Source organism: Lissotriton vulgaris, chromosome 6 (assembly GCF_964263255.1).
Source record: "Lissotriton vulgaris chromosome 6, aLisVul1.2, whole genome shotgun sequence".
NCBI lineage: Eukaryota > Metazoa > Chordata > Amphibia > Caudata > Salamandridae > Lissotriton > Lissotriton vulgaris.
This window is the reverse complement of record NC_141694.1, coordinates 1,767,663,573-1,767,681,654: the sequence shown is the minus strand read 5'-3', so window position 1 is coordinate 1,767,681,654 and position 18,082 is coordinate 1,767,663,573. Positions and strand designations below refer to the sequence as shown.

Sequence of the window (18,082 nt, the reverse complement as noted above, 5' to 3'; positions counted from 1 at the left end):
CTACTGACCCAGGGTGGTGGGGGGATAAAGTGCACCTACAAAACACCTGCAATGACCATCCACCACAATTAAACAAAGCCATGAGTTCCGCCATCTGGTTAAGAGATGGCAGGAATTGGTGCGGTGGAGGTACCATGAATATGGCTTTTAGTGTCCTTGTTCCATCCCAACACTAAATCAGAAGGCCGGTCCAGTATTGGTGAGATTAGGAGCTAAGAGCCTAAATAAAGTTATTTGCTGCTAATTTCGACTGGAGTAAATGACCATTGCAGACCCCGCCATAACAACAAACCAGTGCCGAGTGGAACATCTGACTCTCTCTAGCTCAAAGACCTTATTCGTACCGCTGGGATGAGCGTCTCTTGACCTAATACTCAGCAGGTCAGGATGTTCTCTTACTGAGTACTCCCCATTTCACCTCTAACTTGGAGCATCTATATATAGAGTTTGATATAATGTACTAATTGACATTTGCACACCCGGACAGATACTGTTCATGCTTTACAAAAGGGTATGGGGCAAGGCCCTCCGGCCCTTAATAATGGGCCACCTTGTCAAAGTCCTCTTAATGTATCTTTCAGTCTCTTTACACTCTTTGTCCTTGGTTGTTCTATTCTGCCATGAACTTACATCTTTTAGGGCAAGCTGAGAAATGTTCAGACCTAAGTGCCTGTTGCATCGACTGGTGTTCCCAAGGAGATAACGCTCCAGATAACTAAAAGTTTTCACCCTTGATTGTTTATGAGGCAGTCAGAGCTCTAAGGAAAAACTACCAGCTCTATCTTCTCAACATACAGAGAAAGATAAGCACTGGAGAATTTTATGAGTTGCATTTCAACTCGAATGGTTGAGCAGAGAGACGAAGACCACACCCAATTTACAAGCAGAGTGGATTGGCTTGGGGATGGCACCGTAGACGGTTACCGGAGCAGCAGTCCGCACAGTCACCAACAAGTATAGTTTCAATCTTTTGAAAATTCTGCTTGAGGTAGTGTATTCATCCACATCACCATGGCGATGGGTATTTTTGGAAGCAGATTTGTGTGTCCTGGTTCTCAATACCAATGATCAGCCGAATGTCCTCTGCTGATGCGTGGAGCCAGGGGAGACTAAATAAGGCAGAACAAGGCAGGGCTTAGGAATGAGCCCTGGGAGACTCTTCTAGTGAGCCCTATGGAAGTGGTAAAAGACAACTTGAGGGAGCTCTTGCACAACAGCTCAGATCCAGGATGCTTAGATTACCCTAGAGATGTCAGATGATTCCACAGGACAGTGTGGAACAAAGTGTTGAAGTGCTTGGAGATCTAGAAAAATTAAGGCTGATCTGCCTCTCCTCCAACTCGGTCTGTCTCTTCATCCATCTCTGGATTCATCTCTTGGAGATCATCAGAGCTCCTAAACTCAGAGCTCGGTGTAACCATCATCCCCCACTTGCCCTCTTTGGCAGCTTATCTCCAGAGACACATGGGCACTCAGTCCAGTGGGAAAAACCAACAGGGGTAGGTGAGCCTGGGATCCTGCTATGGAAGAAACCGTATTTCCTGCACTGATCTCATGAGCCACCTCTTAGGGGGACGTGCACCTGTAATGGTGCTACACATACACGTACCTGCTCCTGTATGCGGAGCGCTATATGTACTTAATGGACACTGGCACCAGATCTATCATATAAGCTGCTGCCTATGTTCAAGAGTAGGGAAGTTCCTGGCACAAATTTAAAGTTGCACATGACATTTAAAAAGAGCATGTTGTAATCAAATTATTCACCAGTTCTTCCGCAGCGCACGAAATTCCTGACCTTTAGTCAAGGTAGGTACAACGTCTGCCATCTCAAGGTGGGTACAAGCGGCCGCCATCTCCAGGTGGGTACAGTTGCCGCCATCTCAAGGTGGGTACATCGGCCGCCACATCAAGGTGGGTACATCGGCCGCCATCTCAAGGTGGGTACAGCGGCCGCCATCTCAAGGTGGGTACAGCGGCCGCCAACTTGTGCAGCATTTCATAGGAAGAGGGCCTGTCGGTAGGGGTAGGTTATTGAACTTTTGCAGCATAACGTTCATTAATATACAAGCTATGTCTATTGGAAGGCAGGTTTTAGGCACTTAATCCACTATGCTGTGCCGCTTGCACAAATGTTTGTTGTGTTGATCATATAGCGTCACATATTGGTTCTCTATCCATTTTCTGTACTTATAAACTAATATATACCACTACTGCAGCCATATAAGTTAATGGTGGTTGACTGGTAAGTGTTTAATTTGAGGCAGTGGTTTCTGGTGCTCAGCACCGGCATTTCATTTTCAACACCGCTGCTTGTGACACTCTGCCACACGCTGGAATTGTCAGGCTAGTTTAGAGATTCCCACAATAACAGTTAATTTAATATACATTAAAAATGACTATTCTCTGCCACCAATGCCATTCTTATAGCTTGGGAGCATGAAAAGGTTAGAATCGTCACATTTGTAGATGTGTGATAGTTAATAGTTGTGTTTTCACTATCGTTGGCAGCATGGCAGGGGCAGTGTGTGGTGGAGGCTACAGTGGCCTCCTGACAAGAGCCCTTGTACTTATGTTTTTTTTTTACAAATTAAGCACGTACAGTATCTATTTTCACCCTTTCCTCTAAATCAGGAAGTATGAAGACCAGATGTAGAACCTGTGGTCCTATTTAGATCTCGCTTGTATGTCTGCATATTGTATGTTTCTGAACACTGTTACTTTGTTAAGAATGCAGAAAAATAAATAAAGCGACTGACAATGTCCTCTTTCAAGCTGCAGATGCTTTTCTCGGTTTGTACTGCGGTTCATGCTGGTCCACGAAAGAGATCCAAATATAGACTGTTTGGGCAGACAGATGTTCACCTCGCCTGCAACATCTGCTTTCCGTTTCATCTCTTTTCACACAGTTCTGGCCGCTCTTGGTTGTAACTCTGTTACAGTATTTTGCTTTAAAATTATTCTAGCTCTTAACAAGGTTCATGCCGAGAAAGCAGCTCCAATTAGGCAGAATCTTAAAGGTATTAAACAAGGATGCTCACATATTTAGACCGATACACAATTACAAACCATCCCTAAGGTGTAATTACTTTTTAGGCACCAGTGTGTGTGTGTCTGCCAACAGGAAGCGGAAATATTATCACAACAAACAACGCATTCCTAACCACACGGTCTGCTTCATTTCCATGCTCTGTCTGCAAGAAGCGAGAAACAGAGTAGAAAAAGGAACTAACACCGAGTTTCTCAAACGAGCGACTCCGATTTCTTTTTTTATTTTTTTTTAAACTTCTTTTTTATTAAACAATAGCATTCATAAACCTGATCTTAAACTTACATTGGGTTACATTCATTTTTAATGAGATGCACATACTACAATGCAAAGACATATTGTTGTATTAACAGTCACTTTGAAGTCCCACAAACTAACTCACTCTGTCCCTGCGCCCTCCCCACTGTACTAATCGAAACCCCCCAAATACCCTGTAATCTTCCTATCGCTGCCAAATTTTCTCCCATTTCTTGGGGCATCCCCTGCTGTCATAAATTGACTTTTCCGCCACACCGCACTAGTCTAAGTCCTTTTTCCACTGGGAGACTTTAGGCGGTGAAATTGCCTCCGATGCCCCCGCAATATTTCTCATTGCAACCATTGCCACCACCTGTAGCCAGATTCTTTGATGATTGGGCCAATTCAGTTCCCCAGTCACACACAATATATGTCATCTGGCATCCAGGGGGACTACCAACTGCAACACTTCTGACATAATCCGGACCACCTTCCGTCAGTATTTCTGTAAAATCGGACAGCCCCATAGGATATGAAAAAACGTTACCTTCTACGTACACCCCCTCTGGCACTCCTCAGTTGAGATGCGCCGTATTTAAACATAAGTGTGCTGGTCCAATAGGACCTGTGCAGGATCCGCAGTTGGACCAATCTAAAGCGTGCCTGGTTTGCTACCTCCTCCCTGGGACTCTGCAGTGCCTCCACCCAATCATCATCCTCTAATAATCCCACATCAAACTCCCCCGCCTCTCGCAACTTAATTAATAAATCTGGTGAGTTGTTTACAATTTTTTTATATGTACAGGACAGTGCCCTCTCCGGGATTGGGTCCAACAATAATCTGTCTATTAGTGGACTCTACCCGGGGATCTGGTCTAGCAGGAGTCGCACAGCGATTCTCTCATAACTGTGTTTTGACCTAACCAGAGTAGGTGTATTGAGTTGGCAGTGGTGCCCACCTTCCAAAGACATTTCCGATAACTAGCAATCAACGTAGAAAACACTGCCAGACAGAATACCATTAAATAAAATATTTTTTTAATGCACATGCAGATTGTAATGCAAATATCTGAACTATTTCAAAAAAGTTACAACATCAGTGTAACCATGAAAATATACTGTAAAACATTCACCCTGCCCTTGTGCATACACTTCCCACCCACAACTTTATGGGCACTGTTCTGTATGGAAAAGAATGTTGGTTTTACAACCCACAAACTTGTAATATTCACAGTCAGGGAAGTATTAACAATGGCAACATTGTTCAGGAGCCAATGAGTAATAGTTTAATAAAGTTAGAGCAAAAACAATTACTTGGTAATGGTTTACGAACATTAAAACGACAGTACTTTGATAATAATGTATTATCACCCCAGAGATCGGATACAAAACATTATAAAACTTTAGCAGGTAGACACAGTGGACCCTAGCCAACCTCATTTCCTATCCACAACTGATCTTGAATACAGAGGCACTCAACAGCCACAGAAAAGCAAGCATGCGTCATATGGAGTACAAAGCTTCTACCTTAACTGCCAGTACATCCTAGCTTTAAACTGAAACATTAATGACAACTGACCAAATGAATAGAGTAATGAAAGTAAAACTGAACTCCCAAACCTCTCGAGATGTTGAAAACTATCAGCAGTAACAGCGGATGATCCAAGAGAAAGGGTGATGTACATCACTACAAAATAAAATGTTCAGCAGAGACCAGCATTGCTGTCATTCTCAAACGGTGGGCGTAAGCAATGTTTTGCGCCAATAAACTGGCATCCTATGGTGTAACAGCTCTTTTGCAAATTTAAGCGATAAGTCTCAAGACTTAGGTCAAAACCTAATGAGCTTTAGAATATATATACTTAATTACTGAAAAAAATTTGGAAAAATATAAAAGCAGAACAGTAAAATATCAAAAAATAAATACTTTCAGAGGTAAATATTTTATTCGTAGGTGACAGAGCATTCTTGCATAAAATAATTAATTTAATGTGCCCATTATTTATTCATGTACGCATGGCATTGCCTAAACATTATGCTACAACCATCCCTGGAGCATCTAGGCTGTTTTTCAGATATAGTGCTTATGATAAATAATATATTCAATTGCAGCATATCACTATCAATCAATTAATCAATCAATACATTTGTAGAGCATCCTACTCACCCGTGAGGGTCTCAAGGCGCTGAAGGGAGGGGGGTGCTGTTACTGCTCGAATAGCCAGGTCTTGAAGTGCTTCCTGAAGGTGAGATGGCCCTGGGTCAGTCGTAGGTGTGCGGGGAGGGAGTTCCATGTCTTGGCAGCCAGGTAGGAGAACGATCTTCTGCCGGTTGTGGTTCTGCGAATCCGTGGGACGATGGCGAGGCTGGCGGAGCGGAGCCGGCGGGTAGAACGAGAGGCGGTTGTTTAGGTATTCGGGGCCCATGTCGTGGAGTGCTTTGCGTGCGTGGGTGCGTATTAGGGTTCATCAAACAGTAAACGCAATATGAGATATAGTATGTTTCCTACTTACACACAATCATAATAGAAAGCATCTATCAGAGTTGTGACAAATGTCTCACAAGTAGTTAGTAAAAGTGCCTAATGTAAGATTACCTGGATTCTATTTCAAGATTTAAAGAATTCCATACAATGGTTTCAACATTTAGATGTAACTCTGTATCCAGTAAAGGTTTATAGTTCAGGAAGTTCAATTACATATTTTTAGTCATTGGGCCCTGAAGAACGTCGTTCTTTTCCCACAGCCAGAAATAGGATTACATTTTCAACCAAGATTTTCAGTTATCCATCCCGGGTAGAGCTAGTAACATATTTTGAGGGATAAAAAAGAACTGATTCATTTCTATGTTGACTACAAGGTTAATCATCTACATAAAACTTTACTATAACAAGGGCACTAAAATCCAGAAACTAATCCAATCTAGTAAAAATCCACTAAAATCCAGAAACTAATCAAATCTAGTAAAAATCCATGGTCTCCTTTTCTAGAATGTTGAGGGTAGTAGTCAAGGATAGAAATCGGTAAAATCTGAAATAGACAAAAGTAATTCACCTGACTACTACATGTTGCCCACCCACCTCATCAGTGACTATGTACATATTCCATATTTAGATGAATGACATGAAGATTTTTCTAATATGGCAATCCAGAAAATATGGCTTGGCTCTGGCACTCATGAACCCAATAGTGGACACTCCTGGAACAAACCTTCTCTTGGTTCCTAGTCCCCTGTCAATATTCCCGAAAAGATGAACACAGTATTCAGTGTGGTTAGTTTGACAAATGATGTACATCGATATTTCGCGACCTCTGCTGGTCGTCTCCATTCCAGGGTGTTGTCATGGTGATGGTACTCAGACACTTTAAGGCTACTGCCTCCCTGCAGAATGTGCTGAGGTAGCCCTGAGATTCCCATATCTTACAGATATTCACTGGCCTAAGCTTAATGGGGCCCCTTGGAAAGTAGGTTGCACCCTGCATAACACTCTGGCCATGGGACAATATTGCATGTACATCGTTCTCGTTCTCAATGAACACCTGCACCTGTCCTCCATTTTGCTTCCAGATATAGGAGGGGCCCTGAAGCTGTTCACTGTGTGAGCTGTGAAACCTCAGGCTGGTCTGAGTGGGTTTATCACATTGCTCACAGCAGAGGATTATAGGAATCAAGAGGGACTCCAATATGTTTCACAATGAGATTAAAAATATACTTTAATTCCCATGGAAATGTGCTTGTGCATTTCTTCAAATGGGTACATTAACGCTGTTTATGTGTCTGCTCTGAAGAACCGAGGAGCCAATTCACAACGTTACTGGTTCACCCAATTAAATGACCGTTTTGAAGGACCTCAAATGAAGGATTTGTCAGCCCTTCATTTACCTTTCTTCATGTTTATTCTCATGTTCTTGCTAAAGATTTGCATACAATCATAAGGGGGATCCTTGTGTTACAATTCCTCTTACCAAGGAATGCCTTATTCATGGATAGTCTAGTCTTCATCAGAGCCTAGAGGGTGGACACTAGCGACTGTACCCGTCACTATCCGAGCAATGATCTTAACCGCAGGAAACTACAATCAATCTGAGCAACTTAATTTCTGTGACAAGTTTAGTTTTCATATTTAAATTTATGTATATTCTTCCCTAAAGGTTCTTTGCATATTTTATTTTAAGTTTTGTGATATTATTATTCCTTTTTGATTCATGAATCTACTTTTTGAATGCATACTTTCACTGATAAGTGGTCTGACTTTGTAAAAATTCATTCATCCTTCCATGAACAACCATCCAATGCCTGTTACTTCTTCTTGTAGACTCACCTGCCGCTGGAGCTCATCATGTGTGATACACCAGGCACCCCGCGATGGCGGGCAGCCCGGAACAAGCCATGGCCACTACCAACCACTCCGCCTTGCAGTTGGCTCTGATGTCCACGGCCACCATGGTAGCCACTGTCCTCCTCCTGCTCCTGTGCGGATTGTGTAGGCGGTAAGCCATAATCATGTTGTGTTTTCAAAGAAGTCAAGGAAAAATGTCTGATTTAACTAGTTTCTCAGATCTTGCACGAGATCCCCATTGCGGCATCCAAGGTGGGTCTGGGATCCTCGACTCGCAGGAGTCTGGCTTTCAGAGAGACCAACAAATATGCAAAGTACCACCTCTGATTATCATTGTATTTACATTTACTATATATAGTATAAAGATCCCCATAATGATATTTCAACCCACACGGGAATTTCGTGGCTCTATGGAGGTCACACTACGCTGTGACTCCTAATGTTGCCTTTTATGGATAGTTATGGTTATTTTATGCATTATAATGCATGGGTACAGTTGTCTCCCATCCATCTCACTATCTTGTGTTATGGTCCCTCAAATGCAAAGTCGCTAATTCCACAATACAAGACAGATGTGTTCTGGTCAAATTGCTTTTCATCCCTCTGCTGACTCTAGTAGTACACAATGGGACATCACTTCCTAAATGTAGTAATGACACTAGGGTAGTATTGTCATTTTTTTATAACAGTTGTGCACTGATGTCATGACATCACTAACATCAATCAACTATATACAGGTTGTTATAGTTATAGCTCACAGGTTTCTATATGCTGTAGTAATTGAATTTTCATGAAATACAAGGATATTGCAAGTCAACAAGGACTTTGCGACCAAATAGAGGAATGAGACTAAAGGCTGTGGGTCTTTATAAAGTCAAGGTGACCAGAGGATTTCTGATACCCTTTATTATGCATTCATTACAGTTCATGTCCGACACTAACTTTTCCCCCAATCTTCAATTCAGTATCGGTCTTATGCTCCCTCTTATGCAAGGGATTGTTTACCGGAAATAAGCACACACAAGGCATCACTACTGTGCAACACACCGCCATGCAGCTTGTAAAATAGAGCAATTAATATTGTAAGGAGGTTACAGTAAGCAAAACTTAAAATCAGATTTGGTGATTAAGACCATTGAATGAGCACAATTATGTAGCTCAGTCTGCCCCGGCAGGGCGCTACCCGACTCTGGTGGCCCCAAATATGCCAAGTCAGAGCAAATCTACCCAAAGCAGGCAGCAGTTGGGGTCCTACCTGTTGATACCCAGATGTTATTTTCCAGAGTATTCCAGATTATCGCGGCCTCTACAGGGAAACCATTGCCTCCCTTTAGAAGAAAGTTTACAACAGGGCTAGAGGCGCACATAAGATGCCCGACCTTCATAATGACCTTGAAAGAGTATAATGGACAGCTTCGGAGAAGAGTTTTATTTATTTATTTATTTGTGTATTTACTTAAGAGGTTTTATATAGCGCTGGCTTCACCCTTAGGTATCAGAGCGCTTTACATTGGAAAGACTGCAGTACATGGGTTACAAAAACAAATGGTCTCTCAGTGCGAGACCCCCTAGACTGGTTCCGTTTGCGACTACAGTCATGTACTGCTTGATTGTTTATATTGCGAATAGCAGTGATCGTATTGTGTATCGAATATGCGTAATGTTGACAGGTATGACTGTGTACGATGGCAATTCGAAAACTGGCTACTTGTTAACAATGAAAGCATCTTTTGACTTGTTTTCTTTTCCTTGTTTGTACAACCTAAAAATCAACAAAATATATCTTACACTTTTTTTTTAACCCTTTAATTGCTGCCATTGGCCGACGGCAGCACTACCTCCCCAGTGCTGCCGTCGGCCAATGGCCGACGCGGCCCCACCCGCGCACGAAAACGCCCGCACCGCGGCGGAATTCCTGCCGCGGTTAACGGGTTAACAATCAACAGCAAATGGCATTCTAGAAGGTTGATTTGTTTAACGTCTGGTAGGTTCTGTCTATTTATTCTGACAGTATTCACCGTGTGGCCCCTTTAACAGCCGTAGTGATGAGTGCTCTCTGTGCCAGTGAATAATTTCTATGATGACTTCTAGAAGGATAATGGCTTTTAATCTTTATGTATCTAATTTTGTATGTTGTCTGATTTTTACTTTTTGGGTGATGCACCGTAGGCCAAGATGCCTGAAATGTGGCCTACAGGTGGTATTCAATCTATCTACACATTACTACATTTGAGAAAACTGTAGCTCATGAACTACATGCCATTTCAGCTCTCCTTAGATATCGGTTGTAGGTACAGTATGGGTGTAAATTAGACAAATAAGAGAGAACCCTCATGGGGCTTGGAATGAACATGGCATGCTTAGGGTGCCATTGCTCAGTCATGTTTCTCAGGGCAGCATCCTAACACAATGATAAAACCTGTCCAATCAACCGTTCGCATCCTAGACTCTCCGGTTCACAAAACCTTGTCAAACAGTGCATAACAGATAAGGTTAAAGTTTACTGGAAATCAGTTTTTTTGTTTTTCGTGCACCTTAAATTTCTCTGAGCTCATTTCCCCAAATCCCACCTACATGTTTCTAGGTCATATGTGCATCAATTCTCTTGACATGGTCGCCTATGTTGTAACCCAATGATTTTCTTGCAAAAATATACTGTGTTGGAGTCCCAGTTATCTAGATCATTAGAGAAGCACACACTCAAGGATAAATATGATCGAATATGAATTCTTATACAGTCCATGAGTCAAGGAGTAGTTTCTGGTCCAGCACTGATCGAGGAGCTTTCTTTTGATCCCATTGGGCCCTATCCAGATTTGGGCATAACACTGAGTTTTCAGAAAGGATCCTAGAAGCTTGGTATAGGGAAATATTTTTTTCCACTAATAATTCCCGAACAACATATCTTCTAGATTAAATGCTCCCATAATCTTCATAGTTTTACTGGACCAATAGATGTTTGTGAAAATTGAGTTTTGTTCGCCGGCTAAAATCAGAAGCCCAGAGAATTCTGCCACAGAGGCTGGGAATCTAGAAATCAGAAAGTCTTCCTTACCATCGGACCCTTAAAACGAAGAGGCTACCAGAGAGTGGTCAGACTCCTTTCTGCTCAATAATAACCCATCTCCCCTAATGGTCTTGTATCTGTTGCTAAACCATCAACCCAAAATTTCTCCAGGTAACTAGAGCTACCACCAGAGTGGTTGTGGATTTGGATGAAACACTAACCTCTTAACTAACCCCTCCCTCCACCCAAAAAAACCTCAATGTCTGAAAGGGTACTTACGGAATACGAGTCTTTTGAAATAATTGAATGTTTTCTAACACTCATTTTTTCTTTTTTCCCCACGTGATCTCCAACGAGGTCTAGACCCAACCCCCCCTTGTCTCTTGCCTGAAACCCAATGCCCTCCCCCACCATTGGGGGGGGGTGGACTACAAAACATCCCAGGCTCGCCTAGTGGCCTAGACTTCCCCCATTCCTACCTAGACATGCCTCTTCCACCTCCCCCAGAAACTATGAAGAAATACCTAAACAGCTACTATACACAACCATTCAAAGTTTGTGTACAGAATCTATGGCTCAATACATAAGCCAGTCAACACACAGATCCAAATAACATTAGGTGTGAGTGAGGAGTTGGAGGGTTAGGCACTGTTGCAGCATCCAGCAGCCGTCACTCCACAGAGAATCGCACCTGGCTGCACCTCCACTACTCCTGCTGTGGCTCCAAAATCTTCTCTGTCTCTCAAAAAGTAAAGGCTCATTTAAAGCCAAATTTGACATGTAAATGTGGAGGATACCAGAGGTTTGAATCAATAATACCCCTCAGCGAGTTCCTAATGTAGGCTTTGAGACCCCCGCTGCAGTTATTGGATCCTTTGAAGATAGCCTGGCAAACCAAAAGTTTGACCCAAGTCATCGAGATGGATTCCTTAGCTAGAATAAGAATGTTTTCACCGTTGGTTAATGCAAAAATAAAATATATATATAATATATCTCCATCCATCCACTGGTGGTCGCAAGTAGGTAGTTAAAGTTAGGACCTAGTTTCCATAGGAATTCCGCAACATTCTCTTTAGAATAACTTTGGCGCCGGACGTACATGTTTTTCCCATGTAATTTTCCATAGGGACCTTTAAGTGAGGCTACAGCCCGAACTGCTGAACGGAATTACACAAAATTTGGCAAAAAGGTAGAGTTCGGTTTGCAGATTACGCTTTTTGTTAAATGGTGTAAATCCGTTCAGTAGTTTCTTAGAAAATCAAAAGTAAAATCATAGATATATCTATAGACAAAGTACCGTAAGCGTACAGTACGGGTACCTTCCCGAGCACGAGCTTTATGCTAATTGCCTGTCAACACTCCAAACCAGGAAGTGTTGGCAGCCATCTTGTGCCTCGTAGAACCGAGGAACTAGAAAGCAGCAAAAGAAACTCGAAAAACACACAAAAGGGGCAAGGTAGAAACACCCTGACCCCCTATGCCTGCTCAGGGGGTCCCACAAGGAGCCGCAAGGCCCAAAAAAAATTTTTGTTTTTTTTTAAATCCCGAGATACGCGTAGGTATGCGTACCCCGTGAAAAAATGAAAAACCTGGTCTGCTTTTTTTTCTAATTAGCCCCCGGGGGAACCAAATCCCGAGGGCTTTATAAAAAAGTGTGAGGGGGCGCTAATCCCCCCCCACACTGCCCCAGGGATCGCCACCCCGGGGGAAAGTAAGTATAATAGCGGGGGGCACACGGCTCCCCGCAGCCCCGGGGCCCGCCACCCCCGGGGCTTGGATATGAATGATGGGGGGCCTCTAAGGCCCCCCGATCCCAGTGGACCGCCACCCCGGGGCTTTATTATGAAGTCTGTGGGGGGCTCATGGCCCCCCGCAGCCCCGGGAACCGCCACCCCCCGGGTCTTACTTTTAAATAATTTTTTTAAAAACCTGTGTGGGGAGGCTCAAGCCCCCCCACACACACCGGGGTCCGCCACCTCCCCGGGGCACTACATATTTAAATTTGGGGGTCTATTATGGACCCCCCCAGCCCCGGGGACCACCACCCCACGCCCCCCCTCCCGGAGCCTGTGATGGCCCTGGGGACCGCCAACCCCGAGGGCCGGCTCCTTAAGTGTCCCGGGGTGCCTACCCCCGGGACACTGCTGTTTGATATGGTAGGGCGGGAGCCTCGCGGCTCCCGCCCTACCATACCAAACTGCTTTGGTTTTATAAAGAGAGAGCAGGAAACCCTGCTCTCTCTTCCAAAAACCAAAGCCGATTGCGTTTCTGCATGGGGAGCAGCATGTTAGCTGCTCCCCATGCAGCAAAGCAATGCCGGCTCCCGCAGGATGCGGGAAGCCGACGGGGCAGTGGGGTCTTAGGGACCCCCCCACGGCCCCCAACAAGGAGGGCCTGGCCCCGTGGTACGGGTGTAGAAAAAGGTAGGGCTAGGACCTTTCTCAAGATTTGCCCGGCGCTAACCGCCCTTGTACCATTCAAGTTTATCAAGCAATGAGGCAGGCGCCGGAGACCAGAAGGCAGGAAACAGAAGTTTATTCCGACGGAGCAGAACACATCAGATCAGACAACAAGGTATCATGTCGAGGTGCTCTAACAGCCTCTCCGAGGCCTGGCCTCTTATACACTGGTTTATGGCATGTGACCTTCCTTTAATACAATCAAGTCTTTGTAAGGCAAGAGAAAAAGACATCCCCGTAATCCTAGTGTCAATCCCACCCCCATATACCTTCACAATAGAGGTTTTCAACCTGCTGATAAGAGGAGGGGACCATCACGCAGCTGAGTGTTCCGTCGAGTCTTAGGATGTGTGCGCCTGATCATATCACAGGGGGTGGGGAGGCCTGGATCAATAGAGGGTCCTTTGAAGGAGAGCGACCTCATACAATAAAGGGCAGTAAATGATATCTCCCGGCTTAGGCAATGGCCTCGGACCTGTGTGGACAGTCGGACACGGGGTGAGGGGCTATCAATGGAGTGGTATTCATGCCACGTGGACAATCCAGCGCAGGAGGGAGGTTTATCAACAGAGGGGCATTCATGGGAGGAGAGGAGGTGTTGGTCAGGCGCTGGCGTGACTCCCAAGGACAGGGTCATGCAGAAGGGTCATGCTCATAAGGAGGAGGAGGAGGGGGAGCCAGGGTGCGCGGAGGATGCTTGCTGGGTCAGAGGGACGTGCTGGCGATCGATCGTGGACAGGGAGACCATGATACCTAAAATGGCTGCCGTGCACGCAATACATAGGTGACCTAGAATAGCTGCCGTGCATGTAGTACATAGGTGACAAGCTGGCGCAGATGATGTTCAGATCGCAAATTAAAATTCCACAGTCCTCCCTTTTAACATATCTCGCCAACTTGTCAGTTTGGATTTATCCCCATAAGGCCACGTATTTCTACTTCATAGAGGGGACTCATGTGCTCATTCCGGAAGTCCAAAGTCTTTGGGCACATACAGTTAGAAACAAGGCCGCACAAAGGGGGCAGACATTGGATACCTAAACAACACCCACATAATATTACAACAGGTATCAGCACGAAGGAAAACAACTTCCAACCCCAATTCTTCAAGGTGTCCCAAAACCAGCTCCCAAGTGACCATCCTTCTTGTTCTTGGTGAACCTCTGAGGAAAGTCTGTGGAGGTGTTCAATGGCTTTGTAGACTGAAGGCGAGTTGTCAGGCACATATGTGCAGCAGCTGGATCCGATGATGCGGCATGCTCCTCCTCGGTCGGCTAGGACCACGTCTAGGACAAGTCTATTTTGGAGGGTCACGAGGCGGACCGCCTGAAGTTCCGCAGTGTTGTTGGCGAGGATACCAGCAGTGATGTTGATCGTTGTTTCTACTGCCTGGGTCAGGTGCCGGATAGCACGGCTGTTTGCCATTGGGCCCCACAGAGGAACAAGTCCCTTTGCCGCATCTAGGAACTGTGCTCCGGTGGAGTCGGCTTGTCCAAGGTCGTCTGCACGCCTCTGCCTGTGATGGTTGGCAGGGGCTACATATGTGGGTGGGAGAACGAAGGCAATGTAACAGGTACCCTTCCAACCCTTCGGGAGCCAGGTGTAGGCCTTGGTGCCACACACAAAGTACATGTTTGGAGAAGCAACAAAAGAAGGGGGGTCAGCTGAGTCCAATGTTCTGGTGGTCTGGCAGGCGCTGTGACCCACCAGCCGCGTTCCATGGCCTTCGAGACACACAAGACCCGTGACATTGATGACAGACAGAGCCACAGTCAGTGTTGCGGTAGTTTGTTTTTGTAGATGAGAGAAGGTGGTCCTGGCTGGATTGTGGAGCACCTGTACTTCGACTCGTTCTTTGGCTGGAATGTTTTTGATGAAGGTGGCGCCTGTGAGCGCAGGACACAGGGCAGCAGGAGTCTTTCCGGTTCTGTTCAGCCAGAACCCAGAGTAGAAGTGTGACACTGTCCGGCCGGAGGTGGCGTTGTCCTTGTGGCTCTCTTGCATGAGGATCAGCCAGGCGAGGCAAGAGCCGTGAACTGAGAAGGGTGAAGGGATGAAGGGAATAGAGTGTCCAGTGGCATGCGGGAGCAACCCGCAGATCCAACAGTTCGTAGCATTTGCAGCAATGTTGTGTTGGTGCAACAGTTGCACGAAGGAATTGTTCCAGAATTCCCTGCGCCTTTCTCGGAGCTGAGGCGACAGAGAGATTAGGTGATGCTCTTTCAGGGGGGTCGGCTGTGCAGCAGGTAGCAATGCCTCATGTGCCGGTGTGCTTTCCTCCAGAATCCAGAAGGAGGTCATGAGGAGGAGGCAGAAGAGGAAGACAATGGAGAGTGCGATTGTCTTTGATTTGTGCAAGTTGTCAGTCTTTGGATTTCTATACTGGGTATTTCCTGTTGCTTCCATCATCTTCTTATCTGGCGCTTCCATCATCTTCTTATCTGGCGCTTCCATCACCTTCAAGGGAGCTCGGTAGCGGGCAGAACCACAGACCTCGTTTAGCTTCTCTCCCGGCAACCCTTGACTGTGTTTAGGTCACCGTTCTGAGATTTAAATTAGTCCGTGGCCTACTTAGCCGAAACTCCCTCCTTTCGACGCAGGAAATACCCTTCTCTGGATGGCACAGTGGGATCGGAGAATTTTGCAAGTTCGAGTGCCCCAGTATTGGGATAACAGTCCAATATCGGTCGGTCTTTGCTCAGGAGCTCTTCTTGGGTGCTGACGTTTTCTGTCGTGGCCAGGTTTGCAGAGACTTTTCGGCAATGATGCGCGTGCAGCCAGTGCCTCTTCCCCTCCACTCGGAGTGCCGTTCGGGTGGTGATCAGCACTTGCCAGGGGCCCGTCCACCGGGGTTCCAGACTCTTGGCTCGCTGGAAATTTCGTATCAATACGAAATCTCCCGGTTGGATGTCGTGGCCGGGGCCCCTGGAAGCATCGGGGATAGCCTGCTGCACCTGTTGATGAATGACAGACAACGTTTTAGTTAACTTGCACAAATAATCAGATAGTAGGACGTCCGGGACGTCATGAATGGAGGTCGGTTTGGGGGCAGTCCAGAGATTCATCGGACGCCCAAACACGACCTCGTAGGGGGTCAAATGGTGCTTGGTGGGGGTGGAGCGCATCGATAACAAGGCCAGTGGGAGGGCATCCGGCCAGTTAAGTCCAGTGGTGGCCACTATTTTCGCCAGTTTCAGCTTCAGCGTGGCATTATGGCGTTCCACTAGACCAGCGGATTGGGGGTGGAAGACCGCATGAAATCGTTGCTTCACCCCCAACCCTTTTAGGATTAATTGGATAACCTCAGCTATGAAGTGGGGGCCGTTGTCGCTCCATAAAATTCGACAAAGGCCATAGCGAGGGAAGAATTCCTTCAGTAGTACTTTGGCAGTAGTCATGGCAGTGTTGTCACGGGTTGGATAGGCTTCCACCCATTTGCTGAAGGCACACACAATGACTAGTGCATACTTCAGGTTTTGGCATCTCTCTAGTTGGATGTAATCCATCTGAAGGACCTCAAAGGGGTGATTGGGGGTCCCGAACCCTCCCCGGGGTACTACAGTCCCTTTCCCGGGGTTGTGTTGCAGACAGATGAGGCACTGCTGAACTAGGCGTCTGGCTGAGTCGGGGATTTTGTCGTTATGCCAGACTTTGGAAATGAGTTCGATCATGGGTGCAGATCCTATGTGTGCGGGGGAGTGAGCCATTGTCAGTATGGGAATCAGATATGAGTCGGGCAGCAACCATTTGTTTGCATCTTTTGTTCGCCAGCAACCCTCTTCGTCCTTCAAACCCACCCTTGCCCATTTAGTCAATTCGTGAGGGGTGCTGGCCGACTGCATGTCTCTGATCATTTCCCTTGTGTCACTCCATTTTTCTGCTTGCGACCTAGTCACATATATGCGTGTCACTGTCCTATTTTCAGCTGTGGTTCGTGCAGTGATGTCGGCTAATGCATTCCCTTGTCCGACTAAGTCTGTCACTCTTTTGTGTGCCTGACATTTGATCACCGCTAATCGTTTGGGGAGGAGAACTGCCTCAATCAGAGCGGACACTAAATCTCCGTGGAGGATTGGGGTACCGTGGGACGTCAGGAATCCCCTCTCCCTCCACAGGAGCCCAAAATGGTGGACCACTCCGAAGGCATACTGGCTGTCCGTATATACGTTCGCGGTGGTCCCTGCGGCTATGATGCATGCTCGGGTGAGGGCTATCAGCTCTGCTGCCTGGGCAGATCGTTGTGTGATGCAGGCTGTCTCAACTACTGTTTGGGCTGTCGTTACTGCATAGGCAGCTGAGGTGGTGCCATCTGGGAGTTTGATGCATGAGCCGTCTACCCATAGCTCTCCATCGGGGTCAGGAAAAGCAGTGTCTCGGAGGTCAACCCTACTCCTAGTCTGTTCGTCTGTGAGGGTCACACAGTCGTGTATGGGAGGAACGTCGGGGTCGTTTTCGGGCAGTGGTAACAATGTGGCAGGATTCAGAGTCGTGCATCTCTTTAGTGTGATGTGGGGTGCAAGCAGAGTCAACTCGTACCCTGTCAGTCGTGCGCTAGTCAGGTGTTGGGTCTTTGTCTGGTTCAAAAGGGTGTCAACTGCATGGGGCACTAATACAGTGAGGGAGTTGGAAAGTACGATTCCCTCGCTCTGACGGATGGAGACAGCAGCGGCAGCTACTGCTCGAAGGCAGGCAGGTAAGGCTCTGGCTACAGGATCAAGAGTGGCGGAGAAGTAGGCACAAGGGCGCTGCTTAGGGCCAATCGATTGAGTCAGGACAGACAATGCGCATCCCTCCCTTTCGTGGATGAAGAGGGAGAAGGGTTTGGAGTAATCCGGCGTTCCGAGGACGGGTGCTGAGCAGAGTGCATCCCGTAATTCCTTAAAGGAGGCTTGACACTCAGTGGTCCAAGGAAGCGGGGAGGGGACATCTTTGGTCAGCAGGGCAAGTAATGGTTTCACAATGAGGCTGTAATTAGGCAACCACTGTCTGCA

The 18,082-nt window shown here is 46.3% G+C and overlaps 1 long non-coding RNA gene across 1 annotated transcript in view; it reads left to right on the top strand.

Moving 5' to 3' along the window:
• The window catches only part of LOC147709440 (uncharacterized), a 281,205-nt gene that overhangs the window by 155,581 nt on the left and 107,542 nt on the right, over positions 1–18,082 (top strand). The window contains exon 2 of the long non-coding RNA XR_015296598.1: positions 7,602–7,776. This is a non-coding gene — a long non-coding RNA (uncharacterized LOC147709440). The remainder of the gene's footprint in view (positions 1–7,601; positions 7,777–18,082) is intronic.